The sequence below is a fragment of the Trichomycterus rosablanca genome, chromosome 10 (genome assembly GCF_030014385.1).
Source record: "Trichomycterus rosablanca isolate fTriRos1 chromosome 10, fTriRos1.hap1, whole genome shotgun sequence".
NCBI classification, from domain to species: domain Eukaryota; kingdom Metazoa; phylum Chordata; class Actinopteri; order Siluriformes; family Trichomycteridae; genus Trichomycterus; species Trichomycterus rosablanca.
The window spans coordinates 8,114,365-8,136,939 of record NC_085997.1 but is presented as its reverse complement, the minus strand read 5'-3'; the positions used below and the strand labels follow the sequence as shown (position 1 = coordinate 8,136,939).

Sequence of the window (22,575 nt, the reverse complement as noted above, 5' to 3'; positions counted from 1 at the left end):
GGCAACACATAACATGAAAGTCGTTGCTCACTGAAATGCTGCATCAAACATTAGGTCAGTCTGTAAGTTCTACAGTGACAGTTATGCTCTATTTTTACTCAAATCGTTTGGTTTAAAACCTTTTTTGACTTGTTTAAATTGACATTTAAAATGTAGCGCCCCCTAGCAACCCTGGCTGTATTTGGAAAGCGCTCCCTGACTTCTTTTATTTGTTTAAGAAATCTCTTTCTTTGTGGTAATGTAAGGATTTAAAAGGGACACTACTTATCAGAACTTACGGTTATTTTATATTTAAGCTATACTCTTATTTAAACTGAAAAAACTTCAATTACCCTATATATACAGTGGGGTCAAAAAGTATTTAGTCAGCCACTGATTGTGCAGGTTCTCCTACTTAGAAAGATGAGAGAGGTCTGTAATTTTCATTATAGGTACACTTCAACTATGAGAGACAAAATGAGAAAAAAAATCCAGGAAATCACATTGTAGGATTTTTAAAGAATTTATTTGTAAATTATGGTGGAAAATAAGTATTTGGTCAATAACAAAAGTTCAACTCAATACTTTGTAACATAACCTTTGTTGGCAATGACAGAGGTCAAACGTTTCCTGTAAGTCTTCACCAGGTTTGCACACACTGTAGCTGGTATTTTGGCCCATTCCTCCATGCAGATCTCCTCTAGAGCAGTGATGTTTTGGGGCTGTCGCTGGGCAACACGGGCTCCACAAATTTTCTATGGGGTTGAGGTCTGGAGACTGGCTAGGCCACTCCAGGACCTTGAAATGCTTTTTACGGAGCCACTCCTTCGTTGCCCGAGCGGTGTGTTTGGGATCATTGTCATGCTGGAAGACCCAGCCACGTTCCATCTTCAATGCTCTCACTGATGGAAGGAGGTTTTGGCTTAAAATCTCACGATACATGGCCCCGTTCATTCTTCCCTTAACACGGATCAGTCGTCCTGTCCCCTTTGCAGAAAAACAGCCCCAAAGCATGATGTTTCCACCCCCATGCTTCACAGTAGGTATGGTGTTCTTGGGTTCTTCTTCTTCCTCCAAACATGACGAGTTGAGTTTTTACCAAAAAGTTCCATTTTGGTTTCATCTGACCACATGATATTCTCCCAATCCTCTTCTGGATCATCCATATGCTCTCTGGCAAACTTCAGACGGGTCTGGACATGTACTGGCTTAAGCAGGGGGACATGCCTGGCACTGCAGGATTTGAGTCCCTCTCGGCGTAGTGTGTTACTGATGGTAGCCTTTTTACTTTGGTCCCAGCTCTCTGCAGGTCATTCATCAGGTCCCTCCGTGTAGTTCTGGGATTTTTGCTCACCGTTCTCATGATCATTTTGACCCCACGGGATGAGATCTTGACCCCAAGGGAGATTATCAATGGTCTTGTATGTCTTCCATTTTCTTACAATTGCTCCCACAGTTTATTTATTCACACCAACCTGCTTGCCTATTGTAGATTCACTCTTCCCAGCCTGGTGCAGGTCTACAATTTTCTTCCTGGTGTCCTTCGACAGCTCTTTGGTCTTGGCCATGGTTGAGTTTGGAGTCTGACTGTTTGAGGCTGTGGACAGGTGTCTTTTATACAGATAACGAGGTCAAACAGGTGCCATTAATACAGGTAATGAGTGGAGGACAGAAGAGCTTCTTAAAGAAAAAGTTACAGGTCTGTGAGAGCCAGAAATCTTGCTTGTTTGTTATTGACCAAATACTTATTTTCCACCATAATTTACAAATAAATTCTTTAAAAATCCTACAATGTGATTTCCTGGATTTTCTCATTTTGTCAGGCATACAGCATAAACAATGTCACTAATCGACTGCAAGATGTTAATATAAAACTCACTGTCCGTTTGTCTTTACGCATCAAGAGAGATAAATCCTAAACAGGTGTTTTACCCGCTTACATGACACTTGTTTCACATCACGCTATTTTCTCCACTTTTTTCTTCTTTTTCCACCCACTTTCTCCCGCTCTTTTCCCGACCTGTGACAGTTCATGCTGATTGGCTTAAAAATAAATCAAGGGAGGGCTATACATACACTATACTTTAAACAGCATAAAACAACCAGAACATTATTTACAGAACAAATAAGAACAACTTATTTACTAGTTATAAATTAACATAAACAAAATATTAGTAATCTCCAATTTTTAATTGGGCTACACAAACACACAATAACTTATAATTCTCCAATTTTGAAATGTCTCTGAGTTTTATCTAAAACGACTTTTTGTTAAAGCAGCGGTTTTTCATTTGGTGAAACTGCTTCATAAAAGATGAACAGCTGAAACTCACGACATCCCCTTAAGTCAGTCTATCAGTTGTACAAAGACAGTTTTGATTGGGTTTAGTTTGTCCTTAAGGCTGCGATAAACGGAGTCTGTGATGGTTTAAAAGCAAGGCATAATACAGAAAAGAGTATGTGAGCTTAAACACGTTGCACCCTCACTTTATGATGCAGCATCAACGCTCTGTTAGTACATTACAATTTACAAAAGACTAAAGGGGGTTCATCGTAAGGGGAATTAGCTCGAATGGTATCGCACTCGCTTAGCATGCGAGAGGTAACTGGATCGATGCTCGTATTCTCCGAGTTTGCTGGCCAATTAAGAACAGGGATACCATGGTCCTTAAACCAGGTACTGGTAGCTTTGTCACTGTGTGCAGGTGCCAAGTCCTGTTGGAAAATGAAATCTGCATTTCCATAAAGTTGGTCAGCAGCAGGAAGCATGAAGTGCTCTAAAACTTCCTGGTAGACGGCTGCGTTGACCTTGGACCTCAGAAAACACAGTGGACCAACACCAGCAGTGCCTCTCCTCTCTTCCTCCAGACTCTGGGACCTTGATTTCCAAAGGTAATGCAAAATTTACTTTCATCAGAGAACATAAATTTGGACCACTCAGCAGTCCTTTTTGTCTTTAGCCCAGGCGAGACGCTTCTGACGCTGTCTCTTGTTCAAGAGTGGCTTGACACAAGGAATGCAACAGCTGAAACCCATGTCTTGCATACATCTGTGCGTGGTGGTTCTTGAAGTACTGACTCCAGCTGTAGTCCACTCTTTGTGAATCTGCCCCACATTTTTGAATGGGATTTGTTTCACAATCCTCTCCAGGGTGCGGTTATCCCTATTGCTTGTACACTTTTTTCTACCACATATTTTCCTTCCCTTCGCCTCTCTATTACTGTGCTTGGACACAGATCTCTGTGAACAGCCAGCCTCTTTAGCAATGACCTTTTGTGTCTTGCCCTCCTTGTTCAAGGTGTCAATGGTCGTCTTTTGGACAACTGTCAAGTCAGCAGTCTTCCCCATGATTGTGTAGCCTACAGAACTAGACTGAGAGACCATTTAAAGACTATTGCATGTGTTTTGAGTTAATTAGCTGATTAGAGTGTGGCACCAGGTGTCTTCAATATTGTACCTTGTCACAATATTCTAATTTTCTGAGATACTGAATTTGGGGTTTTCATTAGTTGTCAGTTATAATCATCAACATTAAAAGAAATAAACATTTGAAATATATCAGTCTGTGTGTAATGAATGAATATAATATACCAGTTTCACTTTTTGAATGGAATTACTGAAATAAATCAACTTTTTCATGTTATTCTAATTTTATGACCAGCACCAGTAGTACGGGACATTACCGCTTACCCAACACAGTAAGAAATAACTCGCCCGAACAGGGACTTGAACCCTGGACCCTCAGATTAAAAGTCTGATGCTCTACCGACTGAGCTATCCAGGCTGTAAAGAGCTAGACTGTCTCTCTTGAACGCGATTGTATAAAGTTTTAGGTGAAGTATGTTGCTGCTTACACACACAAAGAAAAACATCTCGGGAGGAGAATTTTGCAGGTAGATTACAAACAGATTCCTTTCTTTCACCTTCTTCTTTTTTTCCTGTATCAACTGCACGATTGTTTTACAGTCATTAAAATGTTATGTGCATTTATATGTGGCAAGAGAAAAAAAATCCATAAAAATCAAATTGAGTTAGCAAAGAACCTTAAATTATATTAAATAGTTCAAGTATAAACAGTTCTAGCAAGAACACAAAAAGAACCCTTTCAAAAAACATTATTTGGTCAGTTGGAGATCTCATGATTCGATTGATATATGGTTTACAGCCTAGTGACAAAGTGTACAGTGCAGCAAATGGGTTACAGTCAGTAAATTTACCATACATAATAATGTGAAAAGCAGTTTGTACAATCAGTTCGCCCGTGTGGGGCGAGGGTGATGGCGATGGTACCCAAGCTAGTCAGGATGAGGTCTAAAACGCTGAGTTCAGGTCACGGTGTCCCACTGAAGCGTGGGTTAGAATCCCACTTCTGACTGCTAGTGCTTCATACAAATTTATGTCTTTAACCCTCTAACATACATAATAATGTGAAAAGATTCAGCAGTTCGTACAAATCTTTGGCCATGTGGGGGTGTTGTTGGTAAGTGTCAGGATGGCCAAGCGGTCTAAGGCGCTGTGTTCAGGTCGCAGTCTCCCCTGGAGGCGTGAGTTCGAATCCCACTTCTGACATCTCAAGCTTTATACAAATTTACATCTTTAGAGTCAACAGCCATCAGGGAATACAGTTTTCATTAAAGGGTGTACATGGTCTGCAACAATGCTGAGGTAGGTGGTACGTGTCAAAGTAACATCCACATGGATGCCAGGACCCAGGCTTTTGATCTCTAAAAATGTGACAAATTTTCACTGATTAGTCAATATGGCCCACAAGATATCAGCAGAGATCCAGTAAAATATCAGTAATTACATGAAAAAGAAAGTTAAGCTTAAAGCAATATCACAACATTCAAAATGGGAACAAAAACACAAATGTACATGAGGTAGTAAAGTTACATATAATCACAACCCCCTTCCCCTAACCACCACCACCACAAGTCCAACAAAATCAAAGAGAAAATGCACTTCATAAAAGACCTCACATTGTTCGTTTAAGTGAGTCTTTAAAGCATCATAAAATATGTGGGTATTAATACACATAAATATAGATTTAAACGGTCCTCTATTTACTACAGTCTGTTTGAAACAGCTGGGCATTCAACTAGGGGTGGAGAACATGTTACACATCCAGTGTGCTATTATTTCAAGCTTATCAAGTACATGCTATTTCAATTTGAAATATCTCACAAAGTATGAATTTTTCATCATTCTAAATAAACCATGTAGTACGGGACATTACCGCTTACCTAATGCAGAAACAACTCGCCCGAACAGGGACTTGAACCCTGGACCCTCAGATTAAAAGTCTGATGCTCTACAAGAATGTGACATAAATTACAAACTTTAACATACGTTGTTCTGTAAAACTTCAATTAATATAAAAAGGTTTTTTGCCAAAAGTATTTACTCATCTGCCTTCACACGCATATGAACTTGAGTGACTCCCATTCTTAATCCAAAGGGTTTAATATGATGTCGGCCCACCCTTTGCAGCTATAACAGCTATAACTCTTCTGAGAAGGCGTTCCACAAAAACCGGGTTTGAGTTCTTAGGAAATAATCCAGTAAGTTAAAAACCCAACAAGGAGGCTGTACCTAATACACTCATACCAGAGAAAACACACCCTAACACGCTAGTGCTGTTACAATGCTAAGAATGGTCCACCCAAAAACATTATTTGGTCAGTTGGAGATCTCATATGGGGCTCCCTTTCTATTGATATATGGTTTACAGCCTAGTGACAAAGTGTACAGTGCAGCAAATGGGTTAGAGTCAGTAAATTTATCATACATAATAATGTGAAAAGATTCAGGAGTTTGTACAAATATTAGTTCGTGTGGGGCGGGAGTGGCGTCAACAGTGTCCAAGTTAGACAGAATAGTTTAGCAGTCTAAGGCACAGTATGCAGTCTTCCCTGGAGGGATGGATTCAAATCCCACTTCTGATAGCTCATGCTTTATACAAATTTACATCTTTAACCCTCTACCATACATAATAATGTGAAAAGATTTAGCAGTTTGTACAAATCTTAGTTGGTGTGAGGCGAAAGTGGTATCAATGATAGCCCAGCTAATCAGGATGGCCGAGTGGTCTAAGGCACTGCGTTCAGGTCGCAGTCTTCCCTGGAGGTGTGAGTTCAAATCCCACTTCTGACAGCACATGCTTCATACAAATTTACATCTTTAACCCTCTACCATACATAATAATGTGAAAAAAATGATACAACAGTGTGTACAAATCTTAGTACTAGTTAGTCTTAGTTTTTTATTATTTCAAATGCCATTAATAATTTATAATCACTGATTTGTGAGATATCAGCAGTAGTAGGTCATGTTTAACTGGTTTAATATTGTTTAAGCGCTGATTATCGGCTGTTTTTCGTGAGTATGTTGGGCGGTTTTCCATGCATTTTGACAGACTTTGAAATGCGCAATCTGGCAACTCTGGCTGAAGCGTTCATTCATATTTTGGAGCGATGTATGTTTGTATGCTAGAATATAAATAACATCTTTTACAAACCGCTGTCTATTTACATTGACATTTTCCCTTTTGTCTAAACATTTTTGGAATTGGGTTTGTAAAAGTAAGCGATATTGTGGATAATATATTTAATGAGCTGAACTAACTGAGAGAAGCGCTAACGGTGGTGGAAGAGTCTAAAAGAGTTTGGAACATAGTCGTATCATCATAGCAGTACAACACAGTTTTGTCCGTAGCATCCGAAAATATCCAGAAGCTAATATACAAAAAAAACGTTTATTTTAATAAACTTACCTTGTTAATAAAGTATGACCTCAAAATCAAAACAAACACAGTATCCGCTGCTGCAGTCTCTACACAAACTTTTCTGCACTGAAATCTCAAGGACACATTTTTTGGATATTACGGTAATGCACTGAGAACTCGTCCTACAGTCATGCAAGCACATACAACAGTGTGTGAGTTTACACTAATCAACCATAACATTAAAACCACCTCCTTGTTTCTACACTCACTGTCTATTTTATCAGCTCCACTTACCATATAGAAGCACTTTGTAGTTCTACAATTATTGACATGACCACCACAGAGCAGGTATTATCTAGGTGATGGATCATTCTCAGCACTGCAGTGACACTGACATGGTGCTTGTGTGTTAGTGTGTGTTGTGCTGGTATGAGTGGATCAGACACAGCAGCGCTGCTGGAGTTTTTAAATACCGTGTCCACTCACTGCCCACTCTATTAGACACTCCTACCTAGTTGGTCCACCTTGTAAATGTAAAGTCAGAAACGTTCGCTCATCTATTGCTGCTGTTTGAGTTGGTCATCTTCTAGACCTTCATCAGTGGTCATAGGACGCTTCCCACTGGGTGCTGATGGCTGGATGTTTTTGGTTGGTGGACTATTCTCAGTCTAGCAGCGCTGCTGTGTCTTATCCAGTAATACCAGCACAACACACACTAACACAGCATCACCTGACTTTCCTGCATAAATTTGTAATAAAATATTTTCTGCCTTACTCAGCCCTCTGCTTCCTTGTATAGAAATAGGCTAAAAACAGGGGGTAGTAAGTCCTGCTGTCCACAACAAAGGACATTGGATAAATGTTTTGTTTAGAAAGGGTTCAAATTGCTGTACATTTCTGTAATCTTTATAAACTGAAGTTACGACTCACATTGAACGAAACTGATCTCTTACTTTGCTTATTTCCATGAAATGTAAAATATGACATGGCAGCCATTTTTAAAAGAAAGTTCATGAGCTGCTTGCCGCACACCCACAAATGTGACATTAATAAAAAGCTCAGGATGTACTCTATAAAATACAGTAGTACTCAAATGGATTGCATAAACGGTGCTTGAGTTAGAGATCTCGGACACATGTCAAGCAAAATTTATTTATATAGCGCTTTTTACAATGAACATTGTCTCAAAGCAACTTTACAGAATCCAGGCCGAAGGGCGAGAGTGGCAAGGAAAAACTCAGGAAGAAACCTTAAGAGGAACCAGACTCAGCAGGGACCCATCCTTCTTGGGTGGCCTGGAGGATACTTTAAATTAAAAGGATTTACACAAATCATACAAACACAAAATTAAATTGAACTGAAAGCTGTAACTAGCAAAAAAAAATAATGTGAGTTCTTCATTGTTCAGTCCAGTCTGTGATAAAGTCTGTTGTAAGTTCTGGACATTTTTGGTGCAAACACGCCAGGTCACTGTCACATCTAGTAGGAGCAGCATTGTTGGCACTGCAGTCTCGACTTTCAGTCTTTAACCTCGAGAGGGTGAACAGGTTTCCGTCAGAGCCACCTCGGATTAATACAACAGAAGATGTTGTTACAATGTGAAATCGTTAAGAGTAAAATATCAGAGAGTTTTACAGGTTTAGACTCCAGCACCCCTAACTATTACAGCATAACTAGGTTTGCTTGTTTAGTTTGAAAAGACCAATCAAAAGCCTGAGTAAATAAACATGTTTTCAATCTAGACTTGAACATAGAGACTGTGTCCGAGTTCTGACAGCGGATCTCCCTAAGTTTGAAGCAGATCTGTGATGGAAATGTTGTGTTTCAATAAGCAATAAAAGTTATCAGGAGCAATTTATTGGAAAGACTCCAAAAGGGGTTACCAAAAGTACAGTTGTTTTACATCAGGGGTGCCCAATACGTCGATCACGATCTACCAGTCGATCTCACAGTGCATACAGGTAGATCGCCCCTCATTTTTTCCCTAAGTAAAAACTGTCATTACCTCAACATGTCATTACCAACACATAACTTGTTGTGATGGTAAAAACACTTAGTGATGGTAATAACAGGTTATTAGTTTCACCATCACTATCTTATTAACTGTTTAATATTTAAAGCTAATTAAAGCTAAATAAGCATAATGGTTTTATTATACAAGGCAGCGCATTAATTTTCACTGATTAGTCAATATGGCCCACAAGATATCAGCAGAGATCCAGTAAAATATCAGTAATTACATGAAAAAGAAAAGTTAAGCTTAAAGCAATATCACAACCTTCAAAATGGGAACAAAGATGTGTCGTAAGGGGAATTAGCTCAAATGGTAGAGCGCTCGCTTTGCATGCGAGAGGTAGCGGGATCGATGCCCGCATTCTCCAGTGCAGATACATTATGATTATTTAAGGGTATCATGTAAAATGAAACTCGTTGCGGCATCGCTTAATGAAACGCAGCATCAAAAATTAGATCAGGATTTAAGTGAGTCTTTAAGGCAACAAAAAATATGTGGGTATTAATATGTAAAACTCAGCGCATTATTAGGCTACACATAAATATAGATTTAAACGGTCCTCTATTTACTACAGTCTGTTTGAAACAGCTGGACGTACAACTAGTCGGTGTGGAGAACATGTTACACATACAGTGTGCTATTATTTCAAGCTGACCAAGTACATGATATTTCACTTAATAACATCTCACAAAGTACAAATTCTTCAACTTTGTAAATACAGCATGTAGTACAGGACATTACCACTTACTTAATGCAGTAATAAACAACTTTTAGATTAAAAGTCTGCAAGCTGCTTTAATCCTCACAAGGATGTGACTTGAATTACAAACTTTAACATACGTTGTCCTGTAGAACAGTTCCAGCAAGAACACCAAAAAAACCCTTAAGAAACACTTCTTAGTACTACATACATTAGTTGTATTCCACACAGGTCAGCATGCGACATCGTTTTACTTTCTAACTGTATTCATATTATGCCATCTAGTGATCGATTGAATAGCCTACAACCAGCACAAACAGGGTTTGAGTTCTTAACACATAATCCAGTCAGTTAAAAATCCAACAAGAAGGCTGTACCTAATACACTCATACCAGATAAAACACACCCTAACATGCTAGTGCCGTTACAGTGCTAAGAATGGTTCACAAATGGTCCAAAATCATTATTTGGTCAGTTGGAGTGCTCATATGGGGCTCCCTTTCTATTGATATATGGTGTGGTGTCAATGGTACCCAAGCTAGTCAGGATGCGGTCTAAGGTGCTGCGTTCAGGTCACAGTCTCCCCTGGAGCTGTGGGTTCAAATCCCACTTCTGACAGCGCATGCTATATACAAATTTACATCTTTAACCCTCTACCATACATAACAATCTGAAAAGATATAGTTTCAGTGAGCAATGAGGCATTGACTTTCGTATTACATGATGCCATTAAATTATCACAATGTTTGTACACTGGAGAATGCGGGCATAGATCTCGCTACCTCTCGCATGCTAAGCAAGCGCTCTACCATATAAGCTTATTCCCCTTACAAAGGACTCTTTGTAAATTGTAATGTACTAACAGAGTGTTGATGCTGCATTATGTAAGGTCCAAAATAGTGCAGGATATACCAGCTGTTTAATGTAGTGCAATTACTACAGTCTGTTTGAAACAGCTTGGCGTACAACAAGATGGGGTGGAGAACATGTTGCACATACAGTGTGCTATTATTTCAAGCTGATCAAGTACATGCTATTTCACTTAGAAATATCTCACAAAGTACAAATTCTTCAACTTTCTGAATAAACCATGTAGTACGGGAAATTACCTCTTACCTAATGCAGTAAGAAACAACTCGCCCGAACAGGGACTTGAACCCTGGACCCTCAGATTAAAAGTCTGATGCTCTACCGACTGAGCTATTCAGGCTGTAAAGATCTGTGCTGTCTCTCTTGAAGGCGATTGTATAAAGTTTTAGGTGAAGTATGTTGCTGCTTACACACACAAAGAAAAACATCTCAGGAGGAGAATTTAGCAGGTAGATTACAAACAGATTCCTTTCTTTCACCTTTTTCCTTTTTTCCTGTACCAATTGCACGATTGTTTTCCAGTCATTAAAATGTTATGTGCATTTATGTGGCAAGAGAGAAAAAAATCCATAAAACTCAAATTGAGTTAGCAAAGAACCTTAAATTATACTAAAGGGTTCTTCAAGTAGAAACAGTTCTACCAAGAACACAAAAAGAACCCTTAAGAAACACTTCTTAGTGCTACATACATCAGTTGTATTCTAGAGGCAGGGATGGACTGGCCATCGGGAGGGTCGGGAGTTTTCCCGGTGGGCCGCTCTGTATGTGGGCCGCTGAGAGAGTGAAAAATAAATTCTGTTTTAAATATTCCTGAATAATAATCCTGAAGTGTGCATTGGCCCACCACAGTATCCTCGCTGCATGTCCATTGGCCAATCACAGAAATGTCCCTCCCCCAGGATAAACCGTAATCACAACCACCAGTACAAGAACTATGAATGAGTGCGAGATGGAGAAAGGGTCGAAAAAGCGTAAAGGAAGTGCAGAAAAAGCCCGTGATAAAAACAGAAAAAGTGGTTTTAAGGACGATTTTTGTAAAAGTTCTATGATGTCATGTCCAACATAGTGCACTACATAGGGCGGTGGATATAATTTGAGATGGTACCATTAGTCTCTGCTCTTCAGAAAAAGTAAACACTATCTTGTCATCTATAATACAGAAAGGAAAAATGCAGCTGTTCAGGAATTTTTTTAGAGTGATTATGTGCATAGCCCACATGGTTAATTTCCCTTGTCAACATATAAAGTATTTATTTCTTTGCTCATCAGAGCAATGCACTAATTTGGAACAAACGTGAATCACGTGTCATTAAAAGTGCGAAAAAAGCATATTTACCAGTGTTAAAGGTTTAATGAAAGAAAGGTTTAATTTTATTTCTTGCGGTTTAATGAGACAGGATGGGGAAATCCAATAGAACCATTTAAGAAATTGTTAATTTTATGTGTGTGATAGATGGATAGAACTATTAATCCCAAAGAAAAGTGTTGGAAATATATATATTTGTTTGTAGTTATTTTTTTATTATTTTAATTTTTATTATAGTGAGTTATTAACTTTAGTGGTACGATAGATGAAAACTATTAATATCAATCATCTAACATTTGATTAGGGGGTGATATGTGTGGCGCGATGTGCTTGTAGTGGGCTGGTCAAGAAAAAAGTCCAGGGCTGAATTTTGTTCCCTGTCCAGCCCTGTCTAGAGGTCAGCATGTGATGAAACTGATAGAAACAGACATCGTTTTACTTTATACCACAGTTAGTTCCGACCTTACAATCTGATTGGTTGAGAAGCGTTCTAACCGTGCTGATATTCGTGATAACAGCACAGCCTTTTCACACCACAACTGTATTACTCCGCTGACACGTTGCCAGTAACGACAAGCTTCATGCACACAAACGCGCACGCAGGCAACACAGACCTTTTTTCCCGATCGCGTTTTAAATCCGATATCTGATATACTGTACTTGTACTCGGTTGGGAAAAAATGGTATCGATGCATCCCTAATCTCAAGTACAAATTCTTCAACTCTCTAAATAAACCATGTAGTACGGGACATTACCGCTTACCTAATGCAGTAAGGAAGAACTCGCCCGAACAGGGACTTGAACTCTTGAACCTCAGATTAAAAGTCTGATGCTCTACCGAATGAGCTATCTGGGCCCTACAATCTGTTCTTTTCCTCACAAGGATGTGAGTTAAATTACAAACTTTAACATACGTTGTCCTGTAAAACTTTAATTAATATAATATGTTTTTATTTCTGTTTCGGCTCTCTTGAACGCGATTGTATAAAGTTTTAGGTGAAGTATGTTGCTGCTTACACACACAAAGAAAAACATCTCTGGAGGAGAATTTTGCAGGTAGATTACAAACAGATTCCTTTCTTTCACCTTTTTTCCTTTTTTCCTGTATCAATTGCACGATGGTTTTAAAGTCATTAAAATGTTATGTGGCAAAATAAAAAAATCCATAAAAATCAAATTGAGTTAGCAGAGAACCTTAAATTATACTAAATGGTTCTTCAAGTAGAAACAGTTCTACCAAGAACACCTAAAAGAATCCTTAAGAAACACTTCTTAGTGCTACATACATCAGTTGTATTCCACACAGGTCAGCATGCGATGAAACTTTGCTTGAAACAGACATCGTTTTACTTTCTAACTGTATTCAAATTGTCATCTAGTGGACAATTGAATAGCCTACAACCAGCACAAACAGGGTTTGAGTTCTTAATGAATAATTATTAATCCTAATAAATAATCCAGTCAGTTAAAAACCCAACAAGAAGGCTGTACCTAATACACTCAGACTAGAGAAAACACACCCTAACATGCTAGTGCTGTTACAGTGCTAACAATGGTCCACCCAAAAACATTATTTGGTCAGTTGGAGATCTCATATGAGGCTCCCTTTCTATTGATATATGGTTTACAGCCTAGTGACAAAGTGTACAGTGCAGCAGATGGGTTACAGTCAGTACATTTACAATACATAATGATGTGAAAAGATTAAGCAGTTCATGCAAATATTATTCCATGTGTGGCGAGGTCAGGATGGCCGAGTGGTCTAAGGCGCTGCGTTCAGGTCGCAGTCTCCCCTGGAGGCGAGGGTTCGAATCCCACTTCTGACAGTTCATGATTTATACAAATCTACTTCTTTAGAGGACACAGCCATCAGGGAATACAGTTTTCATCAAAGGGTGTACATGGTCTGCAACAATGCTGAGGTAGGTGGTACGTGTCAAAGTAACATCGCCAGGACCCAGGCTTTTGATCACTGAAAATGTGAGACATTGAATCATGTATTCTTCCTGATCTTGTTCTGTTTATTGTTGCAGCTCTGCTGGAGGGTTATTTTTTTGGTGTTTGTGGTGGTGGTGGTGGTGGTGGGGTCTTTGTTCCCATTTTGGTTTATTTAGTATATGATGTACTTTACATCCATTGAAATATGTACTTAAATACTTAAATATCCATTTAATCCACAAGTATGGATATTCAGCGTCCATTTACATTGTTACAGCAGTATTTTACGACAAAAATTGAAATGTTCACATTATTTAAGTGGATGTAAAGTACATCATATACTAAACAAACCAAAATGGGAACAAAGACCCCACCACCACCACCACCACAAACACCAAGAAAATAACCCTCCAGCAGAGCTGCAACAAGAACAGGACAATCTCCTACAGGTCCAACAAAATCAAAGAAAAAATGCACTTCATAAAAGACCTCACATTGTTCGTCCTAAAGGCTAAGATCAACCTTTTAAATAAACTGAGTCTGTGATGGTTTAAAAACAACGCGTAATACAGAAAACAGTACGTGAGCTTAAACACGTTGCACTCTCACTTTATAATGCAGCATCAACACTCTGTTAGTACATTACAATTTACAAATCCTAAAGGAAGGTTCTGTATAAGGGAAATTAGCTCAAATGGTAGAGCACTCGCTTAGCATGCGAGAGGTAGTGGGATCGATGCCCACAATCTCCAATGCCGAAACATTATGATCATTTAAAGGCAACACATAATATAAAAGTCGTTACTCACTGAAACGCTGCATCAAACATTAGGTCAGTCTGTAAGTTCTACAGTGACAGTGACAGTTATGCTCTATTTTTACTCAAATCGTTTGGTTTAAAGACCTTTTTTGACTTGTTTAAACTGACAAATATAGCGCCCCCTAGCACCCCTGGCTGTATTTGGAAAGCACTCCCTGACTTCTTTTATTTGTTTAAGAAATATCTTTCTTTGTGGTAATGTAAGGATTTAAAAGGGCCACTACTTATCAGTACTTACGATTATTTTATATTTAAGCTATACTCTTATTTAAACCGAAAAAACTACTTCAATTACCCTATATATATGTGGTACTAACCTTGCACAAAAAAACCTGCGACTAACACCATTTACAGTAGCTGTATTAACATTATCTCTGACTCACATACCAAACTTGTATACGTTAATAATAATACTTAAACAAATTAACTATTTACTCATTTACACAATCATTAATATGCATTTCAAACCCCAATATATTTTACAAAAATGTTATAATACAATAAAAAAAGGGTATCCAAAATTACCGTTGCAGGCCTGATCCAACCTAATAGTCCCAATCAGCACAGATCACGAAGTATATTTGGTCGGTTGTGGTGGAGCTGTCCACGTTCTTTGTTTACATGGATGAAACAGAAAAAATCCACCAGTCTTTTTCCTTTTGATCTTGGATGAAACGATCAGAGTTTATCCGATGCTTTTAATCCACTGTAATCGTCACAGTTGCTGAGGAAGCGTACTGCCTTCAATGTCCATGCGCGTAAACTCAAGAGACGAAGTTCACGGCTGATGCAGCATAAACAATGTCACTAATTGACTGCAAGATGTTAATATAAGACTCACTGTCCGTGTGTCTTTACGCATCAAGAGAGATAAATCCTAAACAGGTGTTTTACCCGCTTACATGACACTTGTTTCACATCACGCAATTTTTCAATTTTTTCTTCTTTTCCACCCACTTTCTCCCGCTCTTTTCCCGACCTGTGAAAGTTCATGCTGATTGGCTTAAAAATAAATCAAGGGAGGGCTATACATACACTTTACTTTAAACAGCATAAAACAACCAGAACATTATTTACAGAACAAATAAGAACAACTTATTTACGAGTTAAAAATTAACATAAACAAAAATATTAGTAATCCCCAAATTTTAATTGGGTTACACAAACACACAATAATTTATAATTCTCCAATTTTGGAATGTCTCGGAGTTTTATCTGAAACGACTTTTTGTTAAAGTAGCTGTACGTGACTTTTGAATGGTTTTTCATCTGGTGAAACTGCTTCATAAAAGATGAACAGCTGAAACTCACGACATCCCCTTTAAAATGCTGAAAAATGACATCCCCTTTAAAAAGCACGAATGCTGTTTTTTGACTTCAGCTCAGCATTTAATACTGTAATCCCTTCCAAGTTAGTCACTAAACTTGGAGATCTGGGTATTAACACCTCCCTTTGTCACTGGATTATGGACTTTCTTACCAACAGACCTCAGCATGTTAGGTCAGGCCACACCTACTCCATCACCATCTCACTCAATACAGGCGTACCACAGGGCTGTGTGCTGAGCCCATTCCTCTACTCCCTTTTCACCCACGACTGCAGGCCTGTGCATGGATACAACTCCATCATTAAGTTTGCTGACGACACCACGGTGATTGGACTCATCAGTAACAACGATGAGACAGCCTACAGGGAGGAGGTACAGCATCTGGCCACATGGTGTGAGGACAACAATCTGCTCCTCAACAACAACAAAACTAAAGAGCTCATCGTGGACTTCAGGAGGGAAGGAGGAGGCACGCATGACCCCATCCACATAGACGGAATAGCTGTTGAACGTGTCTCCAGCTTCAAGTTTTTGGGGACCCACATTTCGGAGGACCTGTCCTGGACCACCAACACCTCCAGCTTGGCCAAGAAGGCTCACCAGTGCCTCTTCTTCCTGAGGACACTCAGGAAACACCATCTGTCTTCGGCCATCCTGGTGAACTTTTACCAGTGTGCAATAGAAAGTATCCTGACCAGCAGTATCACAGTCTGGTATGGAAACTGCACTGTTGCAAACCGCAAGGCACTGCAACGAGTGGTGAAAACGGCCCAGCGCATCACAGGGACTTCACTTCCACCCATTGAGGACGTCCAGAGGAAACGCTGTCTGCGTCGAGCTCGCAGCATTCTTAAGGACTCCTCCCACCCTGCACACAGACTATTTGCCCTTCTGCCCTCTGGCAGGCGCTTTAGGAGCCTCCGGACAAGGACTACTAGACTGAGGAACAGCTCCCCCCCCCCCCCCCTCCCCACACACACACTACAAACATGATAATTTTTATCCTTTTTCCGCTTTGTATTTCACTGGTACATACCTCATTTGTACATAAATCTCATAAATACTGTATATATCTGTTTATTATGTTTTTACGTACTCATTCCTTGATCGTGTCCATAGCACCTTAATCACTTTAACCTGCATAGCACCTTAATATTAATATGCACCTTAATATATATAGTTTTCAGCTACATATCTTGTTTATAGTATAGTTTATAGATCCTGTTAATACCACTGCTATTTACCCACTGTAAATAATGTATATCATAAATACTGTTTATTCTGCACTTTCTGCTTATTGCACTTCTGGTTAGATGCTAAACTGCATTTCGTTGCATTGTACTTGTACATGTGTAATGACAATAAAGTTGAGTCTATCAGTGGTACAAAGACAGTTTTGATTGGGTTTCGATCGTCCTAAAGGCTGCGATAAACAGAGTCTGTGATGGTTTAAAAGCAAGGCATAATACAGAAAAGAGTATGTGAGCTTAAACACGTTGCACCCTCACTTTATAATGCAGCATCAACGCTCTGATAGTACATTACAATTTACAAAAGGCTAAAGGGGGTTCATCGTAAGGGGAATTAGCTCGAATGGTAGAGTGCTCGCATAGCATGCGAGAGGTAGCTGGATCGATGCTCGCATTCTCCAATGCAGAAGCATTGCAAACTTTTAAGCACATTTTCCCGTGAGCTAAGTAGGGACTTGTAAATAACATTTAGACTTGTAACGCACTGTAGTTAAAAACATGGTCTTCATACTATTTATTTTGTTCTTCTGTCTGTGTAGGGTTTTTACCATGAAGTAAAATCGAGGGAATCTAAATGCATTTATCCATCCAACAATCCATTCATTAGCTTTTAACTATTCATGCAAACGAATGACTTTTTATATTTATATATTGCTCATTGTAGTACTTGTGTCTGCATGGACTTGAACATCACATGACTAAACATTAGGTAGAACTATAGAGACTTATTTACTGTCTTGCCCAAAAACAAACTGGCATAAAGTATTCGACGAGTACAACACACTGAACAATAAAATATAGATGACATACTATAGGCCAGTGAGGTGGCTGCTGCTTCTGGGTGTGTAGTTTCTAAATGATCAAGTCAGCACAGGCACAAGCACTACAAGTATTTATAATAAAGTTTATGTTTAATATTGTGTATATACTGTATACTTTCCCTCCGCCCAGAAATTCCCAGTAAAAAATGACCCACCACAACCCCGTCCAAGATAAAAATGTTTGATGAAAATTAAATTAAATAAAAGAATATGCTGCACTTACACGCACCTGAGATAAATCTACTTTTGGTTTAAAATAGACTGTGCTGGTGTTATGTTGGGTTAGTCTGTAACTGAGCAACAGTGTATGCTACAATGACAACTATAACAATGGTTATCACTGCACACTAAGCTATTCAGTTTTTTGTGATTGTCATTTTAAGATAATACTGAATCAGTCATCAATAAGGTCAGTCAGAACACAGAAAGAACTCATTATGTAAGGGCCAAAATAGTGCAGGATATACCTACTGTTTAGTGCAGTAACAAAACGGCTTTGTAAGGCAAGAACTGAACAAAAAAAAAAAAGCATTTAATTTGACATAAAATATGTGGGTATTAATATGTACAACTCAGTGCATTATTAGGCTGCACATAATTATAGTTTCAAACGGTCCTCTTTTTACTACAGTGTGTTTGAAACGGCTGGGGGTACAATTTGTTGCTGTTGCTGTTTACACACACAAAGAAAAACATCTCAGGAGGAGAATTTTGCAGGTAGATTACAAACAGATTCCTTTCTTTCACCTTTTTCCATTTTTTTTTATATCAACTGCACGATTGTTTTCCAGTCCTTAAATGTTATGTGCATTTATATGTGGCAAGAGAAAAACAAAACCAAAAAAATCAAATTGAGTTAGCAAAGAACCTTGAATTATACTAAAGGGTTCTTCAAGTAGAAACAGTTCTACCAAGAACACAAAAAGAACCCTTTCAAAAAAACATGATTTGGTCAGTTGGAGATCTCATATGGGGCTCCCTTTCGATTGACATATGGTTTACAGCCTAGTGACAAAGTGTACAGTGCAGCAAATGGGTTACAGTCAGTAAATTTATCATACATAATAATGTGAAAAGATTAAGCAGTTTGTACAAATCTTAGTCCGTGTAGGGTGAGGGTGGTGTTGATAATAACTCAGGTAGTTAGGATGGCCGAGCGGTCTAAGGCACTACGATCAGGTCGCAGTCTCCCCTGGAGGCGTGGGTTTAAATACCACTTCTGACAGCTCATGCTTAATACAAATTTACATCTTTAACCCAATAAGATACATAACAAACTGAAAATATATAGTTTCAGTGAGCAATGACGCATTGACTTTGGTATTACGTGATGCCATTAAATGATCACAATGTTTGTACACTGGAGAATGTGGGAATTAATCCCGCTACCTCTCGCATGCTAAGCAAACGCGATACCATTTGAGCTAATTCCCCTTACAAAGGACGCTTTGTAAATTGTAATGTACTAACAGAGTGTTGATGCTGCATTATGTAAGGTCCAAAATAGTGCAGGATACACCAACTGTTTAATGTAGTGCAATTACTACAATTTGTTTGAAACAGCTGGGCATACAACTAGTTGGTGTGGAGAACATGTTACACATGCAGTGTGCTATTATTTCAAGCTGATCAAGTACATGCTATTTCACTTAGAAACATCTCACAAAGTACAAATTCTTTAACTTTCTAAATAAACCATGTAGTACGGGACATTACTGCTCTACCGACTGAGCTATTCGGGCTCTGCAACCTGCTTTAATCCCACAAGGATGTAACATAAATTACAAACTTTAACATACGTTGTCCTGTAAAACTTTCAAGAATTTTAACAATTAATATAAAAAGGTTTTATTGCCAAAAGTATTCACTCGTCTGCCTTCACACGCATATGAACTTGAGTTCACCCTAACACGCTAGTGACGTTACAGTGCTAAGAATGGTCCACCCAAAAAACATGATTTGGTCAGTTGGAGTGCTTATATGGGGCTTTCTTTCCATTGATATATGATTTACAGCCTAGTGACAAAGTGTAGAGTGCAGCAGATGGGTTACAGTCAGTAAATTTACCATACATAAAAATGTGAAAAGATTCAGGAGTTTGTACAAATAGTAGTCCGTGTGGGGTGAGGGTGGTATCCGGGGTACTCCAGATAGTCAGGATGGCCGAGCGGTCTAAGGTGCTGCGTTCAGGTCGCAGTCTCTCCTGGAGGCGTGGGTTCGAATCCCACTTCTGACAGCTCATGCTTTATACAAATTTACATCTTTAACCCTCTACCATACATAATAATGTGAAAAGATATAACAGTTAGTACAAATCTTAGTACTAGTTAGTCTTAGTTTTTTATTATTTCAAATGCCATTAATAATTTATAATCACTGATTTGTGAGATATCAGCAGTAGTAGATCATGTTTAACTGGTTTAATATTGTTTAAGCGCTGATTATCGGCTGTTTTTCGTGAGTATGTTTGGGCGGTTTTCCATGCATTTTGGCGGACTTTGAGATGCGCAATCTGGCAACTCTGACTGAAGCGTTCATTCATATTTTGGAGCGATGTATGTTTGTATGCTAGAATATAAATAACATCTTTTACAAACTGCTGTCTATTTACATTGACATTTTCTCTTCTGTCTAAACATTTTTGGAATTGGGTTTGTAAAGATAAGGGATACAGTAGATAATATATTTAATGAGCTGAACTAACTGAGAGAAGCGCTAACGGTGTTGGAAGAGTCTAAAAGGGTTTGGAACATAGTCGTATCATCATAGCAGTACAACACAGTTTTGTCCGTAGCATCCGAAAATATCCAGAAGCTAATATACAAAAAACGTTTATTTTAATAAACTTACCTTGTTGAAAAAAGTATGACCTCAATTTCTAAACAAACACAGTATCCGCTGCTGCAGTCTCTACACAAACTTTTCTGCACTGAAATCGCAAGAACACATTTTATGGATATTACGGTAATGCACTGAAAACTCGTCCTACAGTCATGCAAGCACATACAACAGTGTGTGAGTTTACACTAATCAGCCATAACATTAAAACCACCTCCTTGTTTCTACACTCACTGTCTATTTTATCAGCTCCATTTACCATATAGAAGCACTTTGTAGTTCTACAATTATTGACATGACCACTACAGAGCAGGTATTATTTAGGTGGTGGATCATTCTCAGCACTGCAGTGACACTGACATGGTGTTGGTGTGTTAGTGTGTGTTGTGCTGGTATGAGTGGATCAGACACAGCAGCGCTGCTGGAGTTTTTAAATACCGTGCCCACTCACTGTCCACTCTATTAGACACTCCTACCTAGTTGGTCCACCTTGTAGAGATAGTCAGAGACGATCGTTCATCTATTGCTGCTGTTTGAGTTGGTCATCTTCTAGACCTTCATCAGTGGTCATAGGACACTGCCCACAGGGTGCTGTTGGCTGGATGTTTTTGGTTGGTGGACTGTTCTCAGTCCAGCAGTGACAGTGAGGTGTTTAAAAACCTGCAGCGCTGCTATGTCTTATCCACTCATACCAGCACAACACACTAAGACACCACCACCATGTCAGTGTCACTGCAGTGCTGAGAATGATCCACCACCCAAATAATAGCTGCTCTGTAGTGGTCCTGGGAGAGTCCTGACCATTAAAGAACAGCATAAAAGGGGGATAAAAAAGCATGTAGAGAAACAGGTGGATTACAGTCAGTAATTGTAGAACTACAAAGTGCTTCTATATGGTGGAGCTGATAAAATGGACAGTGAGTGTAGAAACAAGGAGGTGGTTTTAATGTTATGGCTGATCGGTGTATACTCACCATGTATGCGTGGCTTTCCTCCGGGTATGAAAACGTGCCAGTAGGTGTAATTGCTGCTCTAAATTGCACCTGTATGTGTGAGTGAGTGGATAAATTAGTGTGTGATGCTTTGCGGTGGTTTGACGCGCCCTGTCCAGGGTGTATTTTTGTCTTGAGCCCCGTGTTCGTGACACTGGACCCACGCTTGCCCTGTAATGCTGAATATCAATACAGGCAAATGAAGCGCATTTAAAAAAGCTTTAAAGCATTCTTGAAAAATGATGAGGCCAACCTTTTTAAAAAGTAGATCCCGATGACCTGTTGACTGAAATAGTAGATCCCAAGCCACATAAGTGTGGGCACCAGTTTTCCATTGGCTACGTTTTAACAAGACGTACCAAGAATGGCCTGTAGATGGCGCCCTGTAGTCGTTTTTAAAAGCAAGCTATGGCCAATTATGCCACCGAACTTAAATATGTACAATACTTTATATTGTATCAATTGTAACAGTATCAAATAATAAAACATTATAAAAAATTATAAGTTTATGCGTTTCTGTCAAAACAAAACAAAAAAGGTATGTAAACAAAACTGTTTGAGCGTAAATAGGGCGTTACTGACATTGTAACATGGACAGACTAGCCTTATGGTTAATGCTGCAACGAATTTTACCCTAATTTCATCTTTTCAGATTGCAAAATGATCATAATGTTTGTGTACTGGAGAATGTGGGCATCGATCCCACAACCTCTCGCATGCTAAGCGAGCACTCTACCATTGGAGCTAATTCCCCTTACACAAAACTTTCCTTTACCCTTTGTAAATTGTAATGTACTAACAGAGTGTTAATGCTGCATTATAAAGTGAGAGTGCAACATGTTTAAGCTCACGTACTCTTTTCTATATTATGCGTTGCTTTTCATTAAAATGTTATGTGCATTTATATATATAAAATAAAAAAATCCATAAAAATCAAATTGAGTTAGCAAAGAACCTTAAATTATACTAAATGGTTCTTCAAGTAGAAACAGTT

General features: G+C 38.9%; 4 non-coding genes across 4 annotated transcripts; 1 reads left to right on the top strand and 3 right to left on the bottom strand.

Annotated features, from left to right (window-relative positions):
• Positions 1-3,690: 3,690 nt before the first annotated feature.
• Positions 3,691-3,763, bottom strand: trnak-uuu (transfer RNA lysine (anticodon UUU)). Its single transcript has one exon. It is a non-coding gene; the product is annotated as a tRNA-Lys (tRNA).
• A 5,248-nt stretch (positions 3,764-9,011) lies between these two features.
• Positions 9,012-9,084, top strand: trnaa-ugc (transfer RNA alanine (anticodon UGC)). The gene has a single exon. It is a non-coding gene; the product is annotated as a tRNA-Ala (tRNA).
• A 1,470-nt stretch (positions 9,085-10,554) lies between these two features.
• Positions 10,555-10,627, bottom strand: trnak-uuu (transfer RNA lysine (anticodon UUU)). The gene has a single exon. It is a non-coding gene; the product is annotated as a tRNA-Lys (tRNA).
• An 11,635-nt stretch (positions 10,628-22,262) lies between these two features.
• trnaa-agc (transfer RNA alanine (anticodon AGC)) lies at positions 22,263-22,335 on the bottom strand. The gene has a single exon. It is a non-coding gene; the product is annotated as a tRNA-Ala (tRNA).
• Positions 22,336-22,575: the final 240 nt, after the last annotated feature.